Source organism: Coptis chinensis, chromosome 3 (genome assembly GCF_015680905.1).
Source record: "Coptis chinensis isolate HL-2020 chromosome 3, ASM1568090v1, whole genome shotgun sequence".
NCBI lineage: Eukaryota > Viridiplantae > Streptophyta > Magnoliopsida > Ranunculales > Ranunculaceae > Coptis > Coptis chinensis.
In genome coordinates, this window is record NC_141458.1 from 8,933,335 (window position 1) to 8,950,648 (window position 17,314).

The following is a 17,314-nucleotide window of genomic DNA, read 5'->3' on the forward strand; positions in this document are numbered from 1 at the left end:
GGAAGTTCAGAATGTGACAATGCAAGAGGAAGTAGCATTAGATTTTGCTCCAGTGGATCTGGTGCAAGGGAGTATTGAAGAAGGTGGATATGAATCAGAAGACAGCATCTCTTTGGCTAAGCAACCTCAACCTTTAGCAGTAGATGACTCGTTTGTTAAGAGAAGAGCTTCTTTCAAAGGAAAGTATCATAGTATTGGGGAGAGTTCTTTTGTCTCCAAGAATCCAGAGAAGATTCCCAGGGAGTATGAGAAAGCTATACTGGGTGGGGATGAGTCTGATAAGTCTGATAGCAGTGGGGGTCTGATGTCTCCTCCAGGGTTCGCGGTAGCTGTCCCACAACAGCTGCCTCAATAACCATGATACAAGCCTGGAATTGCCGGGGAATTAGTTCCTCCACGGCAATTCAAAATCTAAAGGACTTAATAGGTAAGTTTGACCCTGATATAGTATGTTTGTCTGAAACAAAAGTGGGATGTGATAGGATACAGAAGATCAGTAGGATGGTAAAGTATAGTGGCTGCTTTAGTGTTCCAGCTTTGGGTCGCAGTGGGGGGCTAGCTGTGCTATGGAAAGATGGGGTGGATCTGGAAATTTTGGGAGCTTCAAACAACCATGTGACAGGTAAACTTAACAACTATCTTTGTTCTAATACCTGGTTTTTCTCCTTTGTGTATGGCGAACCGGTCGCCAGTAATAGGCATAGAGTGTGGAATGAGCTCAGGGAAGTTGCCAATTGGATCCCTGGACCTTGGTGTCTCTTTGGGGATTTCAATGCTATTACTTCCCTAGATGAAAAGATAGGAGGGAATAAACTTATTAGTAAAAGCATGGCTGAGTTCACTGAGTTCATTAACGACCTTGGTCTGTTTGACCTAGGTTACAAAGGACCTAAGTTTACATGGAGCAATAATAGAAGTCCTCATGACCATATTATTGAGAGGCTTGACACAGCCTTGGCCTCGGAGGATTGGATTCTCCAGTTCCCCAATATGAAAGTCATAAATGTAGTTAATGCCACTTCTGACCATCTTTGTCTCATGATCAACTTAAAACCATCACGAGGTTAATATGAAGCATGAAAACCTTTTAGATTCTATAACATGTGGTTAGTCGATCCGTCCCGTAGAGCCCTTTGGATTGCTAAGGCTTGGAACTCTATTACATATAGGTTATCCGATGTTGAGGTCATCCTTAAACAAAAGTCAATTTTAACAACACCTTACTATATGGAATAAAAAAGGTGTTTGGAAATATTTTCACTAATATTAATAAAGTTAATAAGGAGTGGATTATGTCTTGCGAAACCCCTCTCTTTAGCCAATTATGAAAGAGCTAAGGTCTTAAAATCAGAGCTGTTGGATTGGTTGGCTAAGGAGGAGAGTTTCTGGAAACAAAAATCCACAAATCATTGGCTGAAAGATGGTGGGAGGAATACTAGATTCTTCCACCTCTCAACCATATATAGAAGAAGGAAGAATAATGTGGAGAGGCTTCAAAAGGAAGGGGGAGGCTGGAGTGAGGGTAGGGCTGCTGTGGGAACCACTATCAATTCATATTTTCAAAATCTGTTCAGCTCTGACCACCCTCAAGTCAATGAGGATATCCTCAGCCTCTTCCATCCTTGTATCTCTGCTAGGGAGAATGAGAATCTCATAGCTGTTCCTACTTCAGAGGATATTTAGAGAGTGGTGAAGAAGATGGGGAGCCTCAAAGCTCCTGGCCCTGATGGGTTCCAAGGATGCTTCTACCAAAACACTTGGGACATTGTGGGCAAGAGCATTGTAGCCTTTGTTAGGGACTTCTTCATTAATAGGGTGCTTAACCCTACCTTTAATGAAACTTACATTGCTCTCATTCCCAAGACAGGTAACCCTGAGACTGTGGCAAACTTTAGGCCTATCAGTTTGTGCAACTTTTGCTACAAAGTGATCTCCAAGATCTTAGCCAATAGGCTGAAGTGCCATTTGAATAAGATTGTTTCCCCCTTCCAAGGGGCTTTCATTAAGGGAAGGAATATTGGGGACAATACTGGGTTGGCCTGTGAGCTGTTTCATCACATGAAACACATGAAAAATAAAAGGCATGGGTGGATAGCTTTAAAATTAGATATGGCCAAAGCTTATGATAAGGTGGAATGGTCCTTGGTTGACAATATTTTTGAGAGGCTAGGTTTTAATTCATCTTGGAGAAGTATGATACAACAATGCCTTTCCACTGTCTCCTTCAGAGTGCTGCTGAATGACAGCCCTTTGGACAAGATTACTCCTGAGAGAGGCCTTAGACAAGGAGACCCCCTGTCTCCCTATCTGTTCATCATCATGTCCAAGCCCCTCTAGGATGATTTGCTAGAGTCGAGGGTCGCGTAACTTATCCATGGGATCGGGATAAGAAGAGCCTCCCCCATCTCTCATCTCCTCTATCGGATGACCTCATCTTATTCACTAGAGGAAAACCTAGAGGAGGGGCAGCTCAAAAGGATTCTCGAAGAGTATCAGGTTGCCTCGGGAAATACTCATAAATTTTGATAAGTCCAAAGATGTTTTGCAAAGAGAAATATCAAGTTTAGAACCAAACTCAAGCTGAAAAAAAGTTCTGGAAAATGAGGTTGTTTGATCCCAAGGAGAAGTATTTGGGTATCCCCATTATGCTTTCCCAAAAGAAGGCAGAGGACTTTGAATATTTAGTAAACAAAATACACAATAAGATTAAGGGGTGGAAGGCTAAGGTGCTATCACAGCTGGAAGGGCTACCATGATCCAGTCTGTGATACAGGCCACACCTTTGTATGCCATGGCTACCTATATGCTCCCTGTATCTACTTGTCACAAGATTGATAAGGCTTGTAGAGACTTCTTCTGGCATGGGACGGAGGACTCAAAAAGTGTCCACACCATAGGGTGGGATAACTTGTGTAAACCCAAATCTGTTGGAGGGTTGGGATTCAGAAAGATGAGGGATATGAACCTAGCTATGCTAGCAAAACTCCCTTGGAAAGCAGCTACGGATATTCACTCTATATGGACTAAAACCCTAGCTAGCATCTATGGAAAAAACTGGATTGGGGATGTTTGGAAGCCCCCTGAGTATGCCTCTTTCTTCTGGAAAGGCATCCACAAAACTTTCAATCTTATCAGTGGGGGGCTGATATGGGGGATTCACAATGGACAATCAATTTCGATTATGGATGACCCTTGGGTTGTTATTAATGGACTCCCAAAAACTCTGAGAGAGTTAGGAGTCGAGAACCCCAGCCTAACTGATCTCCATGTAAATGAGCTTTTCACAGAGAATAGGACTGGGTGGGATGAGGCTAAACTCACAGCTTTATTCCCCCCTATCCTTGCTAACAACATAAAAGAAGTGGTGATCAGACCTTTGGGTTTGGGAAAGGACAGGATGGTCTGGGGAGCTGAAAAGTCTGGCAAATTCACTGTGAAATCTGCCTACAAGTATCTTACCAAAGATACCAATGTAGGGCAGAGTTCCAGCTTCTACACCAAGGCAGTTAAGCTTCTCTGGAGAGCTAGATTGCCAGCTAATATCCTGTTGTTTCTTTGGAAGGCCTATATGGAGGCCTTACCAATGGGGGATAGGCTGCTATCTAGACATATCTTTGGGAGATTTCTCCGCCTCTTTGTGAAACTAGCATGGAAAATGACACACATCTTTTCTTTGAATGTGAGTGGCTAGGCCCCCCCGTGGTTCACATCCGAACCGGGTCCGAGAATGGAGGTTCATAGCAGAAATGGGGTCGAGATTGGATCTATAAGTTCCTAAGATGGAGTCAGAAGAAGAAGAGCAAGAAAGCCCAATTTGGGATACAAGCCCGCTATCTTACGTATAACATCCGGAAAGCCAGAAATGAAGCCAAGTTCGAGCATAGACAACCTAACAGGAAACGGATAATCGGGACGAAGTGTTGTGGAGGCGTAACAATGTTATGCCGCCTTTAGTCGCATGCCAAGTTCAAAGACCTGAGCTTCTACGCTTCATGATCTCCCCGATGCTAACCTTGACTTTGACTCCAAGTTCTTTGTTATACCTAATGAGTGTATTAATATTAGGTTTGATGCCTCTTTTCGTGCAACACTTTGGGAAGGCAAGCCAGGAGCAATTGCTTGGAATAGTGAAGGGAAGATAGTGGGAGCTGGAACTAGAAGGTACCAAGCCAAATCAGCAGAGGAGGCTGAGATGGTGGCAGCTGAGGTCGCTGTAGCATTAGCACTAAAATCAGGATGGACTGAGCTTTTGGTAGAGGGAGACTGTATAGCAAGTATCAAGGCTCTGAATAGGCAAGATTGCGCTTGGTAGTTTGAGAGTCTGAGAAACTATGTACTTAGATTAAGCTCTCCTTTATCTTTTTGTACTTTTAAGTGGGTTAGCAGAAAAGACAATGGCGAGGCACACTTGTTGGCAAAATGGGCACACTACCAGCAGCAAGTGTGTCATCTCCCACAGTGCCTCCTGGATTACAATGTTTTGCCACTCTCGGTTTAAGCTTTATAATATATATATATATATATATATATATATATATGGTTTCATCGAAAAAAAAAAATTTTGAGTTCATCCAATGATTTAGATTAGAGATGAAAAAACATTATTGTTTTTCTGTAGGATGACATCATATAGGACCCAGTTTTATTTCTTTAGCTTCCGTTTCATCTTCATCACTTCTATTATTCTGTGAAGAGTAAAAACCAGCAATCTCTTATTCTTCTCCACTTCACTTCACACTGGTTATATCAGATTACTTAAATTCCTCTTACATTTTCATTTTTGTTCATGTGCCGATGTGCATCACCTAGTACTCAAGATTCATACAAAAGAAACATACCTCATAGTATTTCAGTCAACTAATAAGCCAGTAGAAGTAGAGAATGGGGAAAAGGATGAAACCAATTTATGTTAGTTCCTCTCTTCCTCTCCATCTGTGAAGCTTAGTCACATACAAGGGTCAAATACAAAAACCAATTTTAATTCTTAGGTTAGCCAGTTTTACTGTTTTCTTCTTTTAGGTAGAAGGATATTGGAGATTGATTTGGTTTGAGCCATTTTAGCACTCTGAAATAGAAAGACACGTGCAATACTCTCTCTCTGGGAGACTGGGAAGGCTCAGGAAGTTTCAATACTCTTGCCTCCTAGATTAGATGGGGAGTTATGTTAATTCAGAGCTTATTTCGCCGATTTGAAGTTGTTAAAGGAATGGAGTTGTTTCTCGCTTCATATACTTATGAAGATTTTATCGTTTTGTAGGAAGCGAGATATCTTTTTTTAGTAATGGAGTTGGCCAAGGTGTTGCTTTCAAGGATTTATTTGGTGGATGCTACTACCCAGCAGCTTCAATTCCCAATCAACCAAACTGCGTAGTCAAGTTCAACTTCAGTCCTGAATTTGAATTTTTTTTCTCGAGGAATTTGGTGGTCGTCCGATACGTACACCCATGATTGAAGCAGTGTGAAGTGGAGACTGCTGGCCGGTTTACTCTTCACAGAATGATAGAAGTGAAGACGATGAAAGAGAAGGTAAAGAAATAAAAATGGATCCTACATGACATCATCTTATAGAAAGCAATAATGGTTTTTCATCTCTAATTTAAACCCTTGGATGAACTCAATCTGATGGTCAAGAAATTGATTAAAATTTGAGTAAAAAAAATATGAGTCCCGGGAACAACGGACCCTTTATCTTTATCTTTATATCTACTATCTATATACTAAAACAGAGACCTCTACTATCTATATACTAAAGCAGAGACCTCTAATTGAGGATTTTCTCTTTCCTATGTGGCACTCTAATATGAGAGAGTTAGTTTTTTAGTTTTTTCTTTCTCCTATGTGGCAAGACTTTTAATATAAAAAGATAGTCTTTTCTAATAAGCCTACAATCCTCTTAGGAGAGTTTGAGTGTATTTCTAATTATTATATTTGGAGAGTTTGAGTGTATTTTCAATTCTTACATATTTTATCAAATAAAAAAAATTGCTAAAAAATAAGTGATTTGTAAAAGGTAATTTCCTATTATGAATCAAACACTTTTAGTGTTCCAATTCTTATATATTTGATCAAATAAAAAAAAAATAGGTAATTTGTAGAATTTCTTATTACAAATCATACAATTTTAGTGTCTATGATAAAGCACCGACTTATTTCGAATATATTCTTAACATGGCCTCAAAACATAGTTAAAAACAATTATACAAAAAATAACATCACAAAATATATAATCGAAAATGAAAAAAAATAAATAACGGCAAAACAATAATGACAAATATTTTTAAAAATTGCTAAAAAATAGGTGATTTGTAAAAAGTAATTTTCTATTACGAATCAAACACTTTTAGTGTTCCAATTCTTATATATTTGATCAAATAAAAAAAATTGCTAAAAAATATGTAATTTGTATAAACTAATTCTTTACTACAAATCATACAATTTTAGTATCTATGATAAAACACCGAATTTATTTGAATATATCCTTAACATGGCCTCAAAAACATAGTTAAAAACAAATTATAAAAAATAACATCACAAAATATATAATAGAAAATTAAAAAAAAAAAAAAAAAAAAAAAAAAAAAAACGCAAAAGCAATAATGACAAATATTTTAAAATATATATAATCTTGAATGAAACTAACGTTAAAAAAAACAATTAATGGGGAACCGAAAACTGAATGCAAATGTATCGAACTAACCTCAAATAATATTTAACGGAAAATCGAAACTGGATGCAAATGCAAACATTAAACTAATCTTAAAAAGTAATTAATAGAAAATTGGAATATATATGGATGGATACAACTGTATTAAACTAACCTCAAAGAATAATTAACAGAAAATCAAAACTTGGATGCAAATACATCAAACTAACATAAAAAAATAATTGTCGGCAAATCGAAAACTGGATGCAAATGCATTGAGCTAACCCTCAAAGGTTAAATTAATAGAAAATCAGAAACTGGATGCAACTGCATTGAATTAACATCAAAGAAAAATTAATTATTAATTGGAAACATGATACAAAGACATTATTAATTTGTACCTTCTCGATGCTCTCAATCAACCATTGGTCTTGCCTCGGAACTTTTTAATGAGTTACACATCAAAAGACATGGAGGTAATGTGGCTATTAAACTTGATATTTCCCAAGCTTATGACTCTATGAGTTGGGAATTTCTCTTTGAGGTTCTCTCTAGGTTGGGCTTCTCCCATATTTGGTTAAAATGGCTTCATGCAATTATGAAATCTGCTCGAATTTCTATTCTTGTTAATGGTGGTCCCATTGTTTTTTCCTATGCAAAGAGGTCTCAAACAGGGGTGACCCCTTTGTCCCCGTTGCTCTTTGCTATAGCGAGAAGATGTTCTTAGCAGAGGCTTGCACTCGTTAACTTCAAAGATAACAAGATTAAACCTCTTACTTTTGTTAGAGGTCTTGCATACTCCATCTCACCTCTTATTTGCGGATGATATTATTCTCTTCTTAAATGGTGACATTCGAGGTTTGCGACTTCTTTTTAACCTTCTTGAAGTCTATCAGCTAGCCTCCGGCCAAGCTTTGAACAAGACAAAAAGCAAAATCTTTATGGGAGGCTTCACTCAAAGAAGGAAGGATAAAGTGATTTATGAATTTGGTATTGCTGAAGGGACCTTGCCTGAAAAGTATTTGGGAGTTCCCTTAGACCAAAAGAGAGTCACTAGATCGCTGGTAGCCCCAGTCTGGATAGAATCAAGAAGAAATTGACTAGCTGGAAAGGGTCTATGATGTCGTTTCAAGGCAGAGTAATCCTTATTAAATCTGTCCTTAATAGTATCCCTGTGTACAATATGTCCATTTACAAATGGCCATCTTCTATCATTATAGAAGCAGAGAGAACTATGAGGAACTTCCTATGGACTGGTGATCCGTCAAGGTCAAGGGCCACAACAATCAGTTGGGAGAAAGTTTGCAAACCACTCAACGAAGGAGGCCTTGGCATTAGAAGATTACGAGATATTAACTCTTCTATGCTAATGAAACTTGCATGGAGAATTTTAACTGAAGTGGATGATTTTGCAACATTCATGAAGCTGAAATACTTCTCTAGGGATGGAGATACTTGTCAATACTACAAAGCATCTTCAATTTGGCCTGGTGTTCGCGAAGCCCTCCTAGAAGTAAAATCTAGGAGCCAATGGGTGATTGGTAATGGCGCTAAAGCTGATCTCATCAGAGATAACTGGCTCAGCTCGACCTCTCTTCAAACATCTCTTGAACTCACTCTCCCGCAACTGAAGGGCTTTAATGCAAAGGTTAACTCTATCCTAGTTAACAACAATTGGTCCATTCCTCCTATTTTACAAAATATGTTGGATCACCGGTGAGTGCGAGTATTGATAATGTTCATAGAGGAGCCTCGAACATGAAGATTATATGGTCCGGTCTGGGACACTCACGGTAGATTCACTTGTAAATCTGCCTTCGACTCCATAAGAAGGAAAGCCAACCCAATTGGCTGGGCAAAGAGTATCTGGAACTCCCATATTCACCCGAGACTAGCGGCAAATGCTTGGAAGCTCATTCAGAATTGTGCGGCAACTGATAGTATGGTTCAAAAAAAGGGTGTTCATCTTGCTTCTTCATGCAGATTATGTAAGGTTGAAGTGGAAAACCTTCAACATATACTCTGGGAATGTTCATTCTCCAGAGCTTTATGGCATTGGACTACAAGCAGATTTCAGATTTCTATGAACTTCAATAGCTTTACTGAAGCTATTAGAGTCGCAAGACTTTGGAGTCCAAGATTGAAACATCTTTGGCACTCTCGGCAGTTGCTAGTACTTTGGTATCTTTGTGGAAATTGAGAAATAGTATCCATTTTGAAGGAAAGCCAAAGGGACATGAACATGTGTAAAGCCTCGATTAGATATCAAGTCTATACTATCGCATTATTGTCAAAGGCCTTTTCCTTTAATAATGAAAGAGATAAATTTGTGGGTCTTTGCTTGGAATGTTTCTTTGAGACCGCATCTAACACCTAATATCAAACAAGGCATTTGGCTACCTCTGAACCCGCCGTGATCACCAAGATTAACACCGATGGAAGTGCTTTGGGCAACCCAGTCCAATTTGGATTAGGGGTAAGTTTCGAGATCATGAAGGTGGGTTCAAGCTCACATATTGGAGATCCATTGGAGTAGATAACAACTATAGGGTGAATGTCTAGCCATTCTTGAAGGAGTAGAACTGCCTATCACTTTCGAGGATGGTACATTAGTCCGGTAGAATCGGATTCGCGGCTGCCGTCGGGGGCATTTGGATCTAACTTTCTACCATGGGACATAACACCAAGATGGACAAATTGTCGACAACCCGGCATTTCAAAATCACTCACATATGGAGGGAAGGAAACACTACAGCAGATCGCTTTCCAAAGCCGGAGCTAGACTTACAAATACAAATGCTCAAGTGGTCAATGGTAAGCCCGACCGGGTTAAGAAAATGGGAAATGCCTTATGGGGTGTTTTTAGATACTAATGAGTGATATCTTGTTCGCCCGATTGGGGAAACAGAGAGTGCATGAGAGCTTGAATCGGGGAAGATCTCTTCCCTACACCATGTAACTTCTTTTATTTATATTTATTCATTCTTACCTAGCAAAAAAAAAAAAAAAATGATACAAATGCGTGGAACTAATATTAAAAAATAATTAATGGGAAATCGAAAACCGGATGGAACTGCACTGAACTAATCTCAAAAATTAAACTTGATGCAAATGCATTGAACTAACCTCAAGAAATAATTAATGGTAAATAGGAAACTGGATGCAAATTCATTGAACTAATCTCAAACAATAATTAATGAGAAATCGGAAACTAGATGCAAATGTAACTTTATCAAATAATAAACGAGAAATCAGAAACTGGATGCAAATGCATTAAACTAATCTCACAGAATAATTAATGGAAAATCAGAAACTGGATGCAAATGTATTGAACTGACCTCAAAGAACAATTAACAGGGAATTGGAAATTAGATGCAAATGTATTGAACTAATCAAAAAGAATAATTAACGAGAAATCAGAAACTGGATGCAACTGCATTGAACTAATCTCAAAAAATAAATAACGGGAACTAACCTCAAAATATAAATAACGGAAAATCAGAAACCGGATGCAAATACATTAAACTAACCTCAAAACATAGTTGGGTTATATGTTGTGGGAATGTCTCGGTAAGTATAGTTTTGCATTTAAAATGATGTTTATCTTATCTCTTTCCGTATGATTGGGAACTCTTTGCTATTCAAGTAGCTACAATATATATGAACTTCACCTTATTAGGCAATCTCACAAAACTTCAATCAAACTTCTATTATTAAACAACAAAATGAAGTTGAAGGATTTTATTAAAAGGTACATGAGTTATTTTTTTTAATGGAGAATAAGGTTTTCACGTTATAAGAAATTTGGTTGAGTGATCAATATAATATTAATATATAAAAGTTTTGCATATTTACAAATATTTTTCAAAATAATTAATATAACAACACCCGTTCGTAGATAATCTTTGAAGATTCTACATAGTAAGTCATGCATAATTTAAAGAATAATTAATGGGGAATCGGGAACTGGATAATCTTCAATGATCCCACATAGTAAATCAAACATAATTTACTTTTTATGTCATGTTTGCAAGGACACTACAGATGGATCAGTAGAAGTTGGTATTATACACTACATTGGATAATTAAAAGGAAATCGGAAATTGGATTCAAATGCATAACTGAGCTCAAAGAGTAATTAACGGAAAATTAGAAACTTTATGCAAATGTAATAAACTAAACTAAAAAAGTAATTAACTATAAATTGAAAACTGGGTGCAATTGCATTAAACTAACGTCAGATAATAACTAAAGGGAAATTAGAAATTGTATACAAATCCTTGAAAAATATTTAATGGGAAATCGGAAACGGTATGCAAATACATCAAACAAACCTCAGATAATAATTAATGGGCCGAGAAATCGGAAACTGGATGCAAATGCATTGAACTAAACTCAAAAAATAATTAACATAAAATAAAAAACCGAATGCAACTGCATTAAACTAACCTCATAGAATAATTGGTGGGAAAGCATTAAACTAACCTCATAGAATAATTGGTGGGAAATTGGAAACTAAATGCAAATGCATTGAAATAATCTCAAAAAATAATTAACGGGAAATCAGAAACCATATATAATTGCATCGAACTAACCTCAAAGCATAAATAATCAGAGACTAGATGCAGATGTATTGAACTAACCTTAAAGACTTATTAACGGGAAATCGAAAACTAGATCCAAATGCAATGAACTAATCTCAAAGACTAATTAACGAAACATTGAAAAATAGATGAAACTACACTGAACTAACCTAAATGAATAATTATCGGGAAATTATAATGTGATGTAACTGCATTGAACTAACCTCAAAAAATAATTAACGTTAAATCGAAAACTTGATGCAAATGCATTGAACTAACCTCAAAGAACAATTAACATAAATTCGGAAATTGGATGCAACTGCATTGAACTAACCTCAAAGAATAATTAACAAAAAACCAAAAACTAGATGCAACTGCATTAAACTAAAATAAGATATTAACTAACGGGAAATCAGAAATTGGATGCAAATGCATTGAAATATCTTCAAAAAATAGTTAACTGAAAATCGAAAGTCGAATGTAATTGCATCGCACTGACCTCAAAGTATAAATGTCGGTTTTTTATCCTTCTCACATGAGTAATTACGAGTAATTAGGAACCCAAAATGAAAGCGAGTTTAAAAAAACAGACTCTTACATGTATGCAAACTGTATAGAAATTGTAAACTATCGAACTAACCTAGAAAAACAATTAACAGGAAATCAGAAATTGGATGCAGATGTATTGAACTAACCTCAAAGAGTAATTAACGAGAGATTAGAACCTGGATGCAAATTCAATAAACTAATCTCAAATACTAATTAACGAAACATAAAAAACTGGATGCAACTGTACTGAATTAACCTTAATGAATAAGTAACGGGATATTATAAAATGGATGCAATTGCACTGAACTAATCTTAAATAATAATTGATGGGAAATCGGAAACTTGATGCAACTGCATTGAACTAACCTCAAAGAATAATTAATGAGAATTTGGAAACTGGATGCAACGTACTACATTAAACTAACCTCAAAGAATAATTCATGAAAAATCATAAACTTGATGCAAATGCATTCAACTAATAACCCTAAAATATATTTGTATTATATGTAAGGGGAATAAATGTCTCGACAAATATAGTTTTGCATTTTAAGTAATGTTTATTATACTTCTTTTATTGTGATTGGGAATGTCTTGCTATTCAAGTAGCTTCAATATTATCTTCACAAAATTGGACATTCTCAAAAAACTTCAATCAAACTTCTATTGTTAAAACTAACAATGAAAAGAAGTCGATGAGTTTTATCAAAGTTTGATGCTTCCTTTTTATAGAGAGTGGTGCAAGAAATTTAATTGAGTAATTAATATAATTTTCATATCTCATAGCTATGCATAGTTGCTAATATTTTTTAGAATAATTTAATATAACGACACTCGTTCGTAGGACACGTTCATGTGATAAATCTTTTCAAGTGGGAGTAGTTTATTCTTTGAGGATATGGAAACAATCAATCTATTTTAGTGATTTTGTACACATTAGTAATGAAATTTGAAAGCGGTGATGATTTACCGTTAAATCACCATAAATCTAATAAAACTATTATACAAGCTAGATCGAGTTTAAGATAATTCTATTTGAAAATTACGGATTAATATCCTAAACCACAAAGTGAAGAGGCTATCTCAATTTGATCCCTTAGTTTCCAAGTACTTATACACCATAATCGCTCCTCGGCTATCTCAATTTGATCCCTTAGTTTCCAAGTACTTATGCACCATAATCGCTGCTCATTAACGATTATTTAGGGTTTATTTTCAATAAAAATATTTTTGATTCAAAATTTCTTTGCTAAATCACCATAAATCTAAAAACTATTATACAAGCTAGATCGAGTTTAAGATAATTTTATTTGAAAATTATGGATTAATATCCTAAACCATAAAATGAAGATGTTATCTCAATTTGATCTCTTAGTTTCTAAGTACTTATGCACCATAATCATTTGCTCATTAACATATTTCGATTTATTTTCAATAAAAATATATTCTGATTCAAAATTTGTGTGAGACATTTTTATAAAGCCTTTTCAGCACACAAAATATTTAATAGATCCTGGGCGTATGCCCGGGTCCAAAATCTAGTATATACTAAAGCAGAGACCTCTAATGGAGGATTTTCTCTCTCCTATGTGGCACTCTAATATGAGAGTTAGTTTTTTCTTTCTCCTATGTGCCTCTAATATGAAAGATAGTCTTTTCTAATATATAGCATACAATCCCACATACATTTGGAGAGTTTGAGTGTATTTCTAATTCTTATATATTTGATCAAATAAAATAAATTGCTAAAAAATAGATGATTTGTAAAAGGTAATTCTTATTACAAATCAAACACTTTTAGTATTCTAATTCTTATACAATTGATCAAATAAAAAAAATTACTAAAGAACTAACCTAAATAAATAATTAATGGGAAATTATAAATTTGATGTAGCTACATTAAATTAACCTCAAAAAATAATTAACGTGAAATCAGAAACTTGATGCAAATGCATTGAACTAACCTCAAACAACAATTAACATAAAATCGGAAATTGGATGAAACTGTATTGAACTAACCTCAAAGAATAATTAACGGAAAACCAAACACTAGATGCAACTGCTTTAAACTTAAATCAGATATTAACTAACGGAAAATCATAAATTAGATGCAAATGCATTGAAATAACCTAAAAAAATAGTTAACTGAAAATCGAAAGTCGGATGTAACTGCATCGCACTGACCTCAAAGCATAAATGTCTGCTTTTTTAGCATTCTCACATAAGTAATTACAAGTAATTAGGAAGCCAAAACGAAAGTGAGTTTATAAAAACAAACTCTTACATGTATGCAAACTGTATATAAATTGTAAACTATCGAACTAACCTATAAAAACAATTAACGGGAAATCAGAAACTGGATGCAGATGTATTGAATTAACCTCAAAGAGTAATTAACGGGAGATTGAAATATGGATGCAAATGTAACGAACTAATCTCGAATACTAATTAACGAAACATCGAAAACTAGATGCAACTGTACTGAATTAACCTTAATGAATAACTAACGGGAAATCTTAAAGTGGATGCAATTGCATTGAACTAACCTCAAATAATAATTAATGGGAAATCAGAAACTTAATGCAACTGCATTGAACCAAATAACAATTAACATAAAATCGGAAATTAGATGAAACTGTATTGAACTAACCTCAAAGAATAATTAACGGAAAACAAAACATTGGATGCAACTGCTTTAAACTTAAATCAGAGATTAACTAATGGGAAATCAGAAATTGGATGCAAATACATTAAAATAACCTAAAAAAATAGTTAACTGGAAATCGAAAGTCGGATGTAACTGCATCGCAATGACCTCAAAGCATAAATGTCTGATTTTTTAGCATTCTCACATAAGTAATTACGAGTAATTAGGAACCCAAAACGAAAGTGGGTTTATAAAAACAAACTCTTACATATATGCAAACTGTATAGAAATTGTAAACTATCGAACTAACCTATAAAAACAATTAACGGGAAATCAGAAACTGGATGCAAATGTAATGAACTAATCTCGAATACTAATTAACGAAACATCGAAAACTGGATGCAACTGTACTGAATTAACCTTAATGAATAACTAACGGGAAATCTTAAAGTGGATGCAATTGCATTGAACTAACCTCAAATAATAATTAACGGAAAATCAGAAATTTAATGCAACTGCATTGAACTAACCTCAAAGAATAATTAATGAGAAATTGGAAACTGGATGCAACGTACTACATTAAACTAACATCAAAGAATAATTAATGGAAAATCAGAAACTTAATGCAAATGTATTTAACTAATAACCCTAAAACATATTTGTATTATATGTAGGGGGAATAAATATCTCGACAAATATAGTTTTGCATTTTAAGCAGTATTTATCATAATTCTTTTATTGTGATTGTGAATGTCTTGCTATTCAAGTAGCTTCAATATTATCTTCGCCATATTGGGCATTCTCACAAAACTTCAATTAAACTTCTATTGTTAAACCTAAACAAAAAAAAAAAAAAAAAAGTCGATGAGTTTTATCAAGGTTTGATGCTTTCTTTATATAGTGAGTGATGCAAGAAATTTAAATGAGTAATTAATATAATTTTCATATCTCATAACTATACATAATTGCTAATATTTTTTAGAATAATTTAATATAACGTCACCGTTCGATCATGTGATAAATCTTTTCAAGTTAGAGTAGTGTATTCTTTAATGATCGATATGGAAACAATCAATCTGTTTTAGTGATTTGTACACATTAGTACGTAAGCCGAGCAGTGATGATTTAAGGCTAAATCACTATAAATCTAATAAAATTATTATACAAACTAGATCGAGTTTAAGATAATTCCATTTGAAAATTACGGATTAATATCCTAAACCACAAAGTGAAGAGGCTATCTCAATTTGATCTCTTACTTTCCAAGTACTTATGCATCATAATCGCTGCTCATTAACGTATTTCAGTTTATTTTCAATAAAAATATATTCTGATTCGAAAATTTGCCGCTAAATCACCATAAATATAAGAAAATTATTATACAAGCTAGATCGAGTTTAAGATAATTCTATTTGAAAATTATGGATTAATATCCTAAACCACAAAGTGAAGAGGCTATCTAAATTTGATCCATTAGTTCTCAAGTATTTATGCACCATAATTGCTGCTCATTAACGTATTTTGGTTTATTTTCAATAAAAATATATTCTGGTTCAAAAATTTGTGTGAGACATTTTGTAAAGCCTTTTCAACACACAAAATATTTAATATATCCCGGGCGTATGCCCGGGTTCAAAATCTAGTCTATATACTAAAACAGAGACCTTTAAATGAGGATTTTTTTTCTCCTATGTGGCACTCTAATATGAGAGTTAATCTTTTTTCTATCATATGTGTTAGGGCTGGCAATGGGTTGGATCGGTCCGGATATATGCAAATCCAAAACCGATCCGCTTTTCAACAATACAGACCCAGAACCGGACCCGACCCGAATAGATATTTGAGTTAGAGAACCATAACCGAACCGAAAACTTTTTTTTGATTCCGGATCCAATCCGTTCCGAACCAATAAGCTCAATTTCAACCCGATGAATCGAGTTTTTTTTTATAATTAGATCATAATTTTCGTTATATAAATATTAAATAATTTTTTTTGCTAAATACAAAAACAAGGTACACAAATCCAAAAGGCATAATGAATGATTTGAAATCCAAATTTGTAAAGGGGGATTTTCCTTTAGATAGAAACCATATTTTAATTATGTAAAAAAATATCGTAATATTACATATGTATTTGACATATCTTATTTTGGAACTTTAAATATTGCAATATTGCATAAGGTAATAGAAATATATGGTGGAGGAAAATTATGAAGAATAAGACTAAAAATTTTAATCGGATTATGCCCATAACGGTTCGGTACATACTTAATCCAGAACCAATCCAATAAGAGTCCGGTTCTGATTTTCAAGACCCATAACTGGTCCAATATGCTAATTACCTGTCTCAGACCCACTTTTATTGGTTCGAACCGGATCGGGTATCGGTTCTTACCCGACCCATTGCCAGCCCTATATGTGGCACTCTAATTAATATGAAAGATAATATTTTCTAATAACTTACAATTCCACGTAGATGGAACCTCTTTGGAGAGTTTGAGTGTATTTATAATTCTTATATATTTGATCAAATAAAACAAAAATACTAAAAGAATAGGTGATTTGTAGAAGGTAATTTCCTATTACTACGAATCAAACACTTTTAGTGTTCCAATTCTTATATATTTGATCAAATAAAAAACATTGCTAAAAAATATGTGATTTGTAGAAAATATGTGATTTGTAGAAACTAATTTATATTTGATCAAAAAAAAAAATTGCTAAAAAATAGGTGATTTGTATAAACTAATTCCCTATTACAAATCATACAATTTTAGTATCTATGATAAAACACCGACTTATTTCGAATATATCCTTAACATGACCTCAAAACATAGTTAAAAACAATTATACAAAATATATAAAAAAAAAAAAAAAAAAAAAAAACGGCAAAAC

The 17,314-nt window shown here is 34.6% G+C and overlaps 2 long non-coding RNA genes across 3 annotated transcripts in view; one reads left to right on the top strand and one right to left on the bottom strand.

The window, feature by feature from the left end:
• Positions 1 to 17,314, bottom strand: part of LOC147507759 (uncharacterized) — an 85,106-nt gene that overhangs the window by 46,230 nt on the left and 21,562 nt on the right. The gene's annotated exons all lie outside the window — the stretch shown is intronic.
• On the top strand, positions 4,611 to 5,644 carry LOC147507761 (uncharacterized). 2 transcript variants are annotated; one of them, XR_015217784.1, is made up of 2 exons: positions 4,611 to 5,158; positions 5,258 to 5,644. It is a non-coding gene; the product is annotated as an uncharacterized LOC147507761 (long non-coding RNA). The 2 variants fall into 2 exon arrangements; XR_015217785.1 differs by having other exon boundaries at positions 4,611 to 4,988.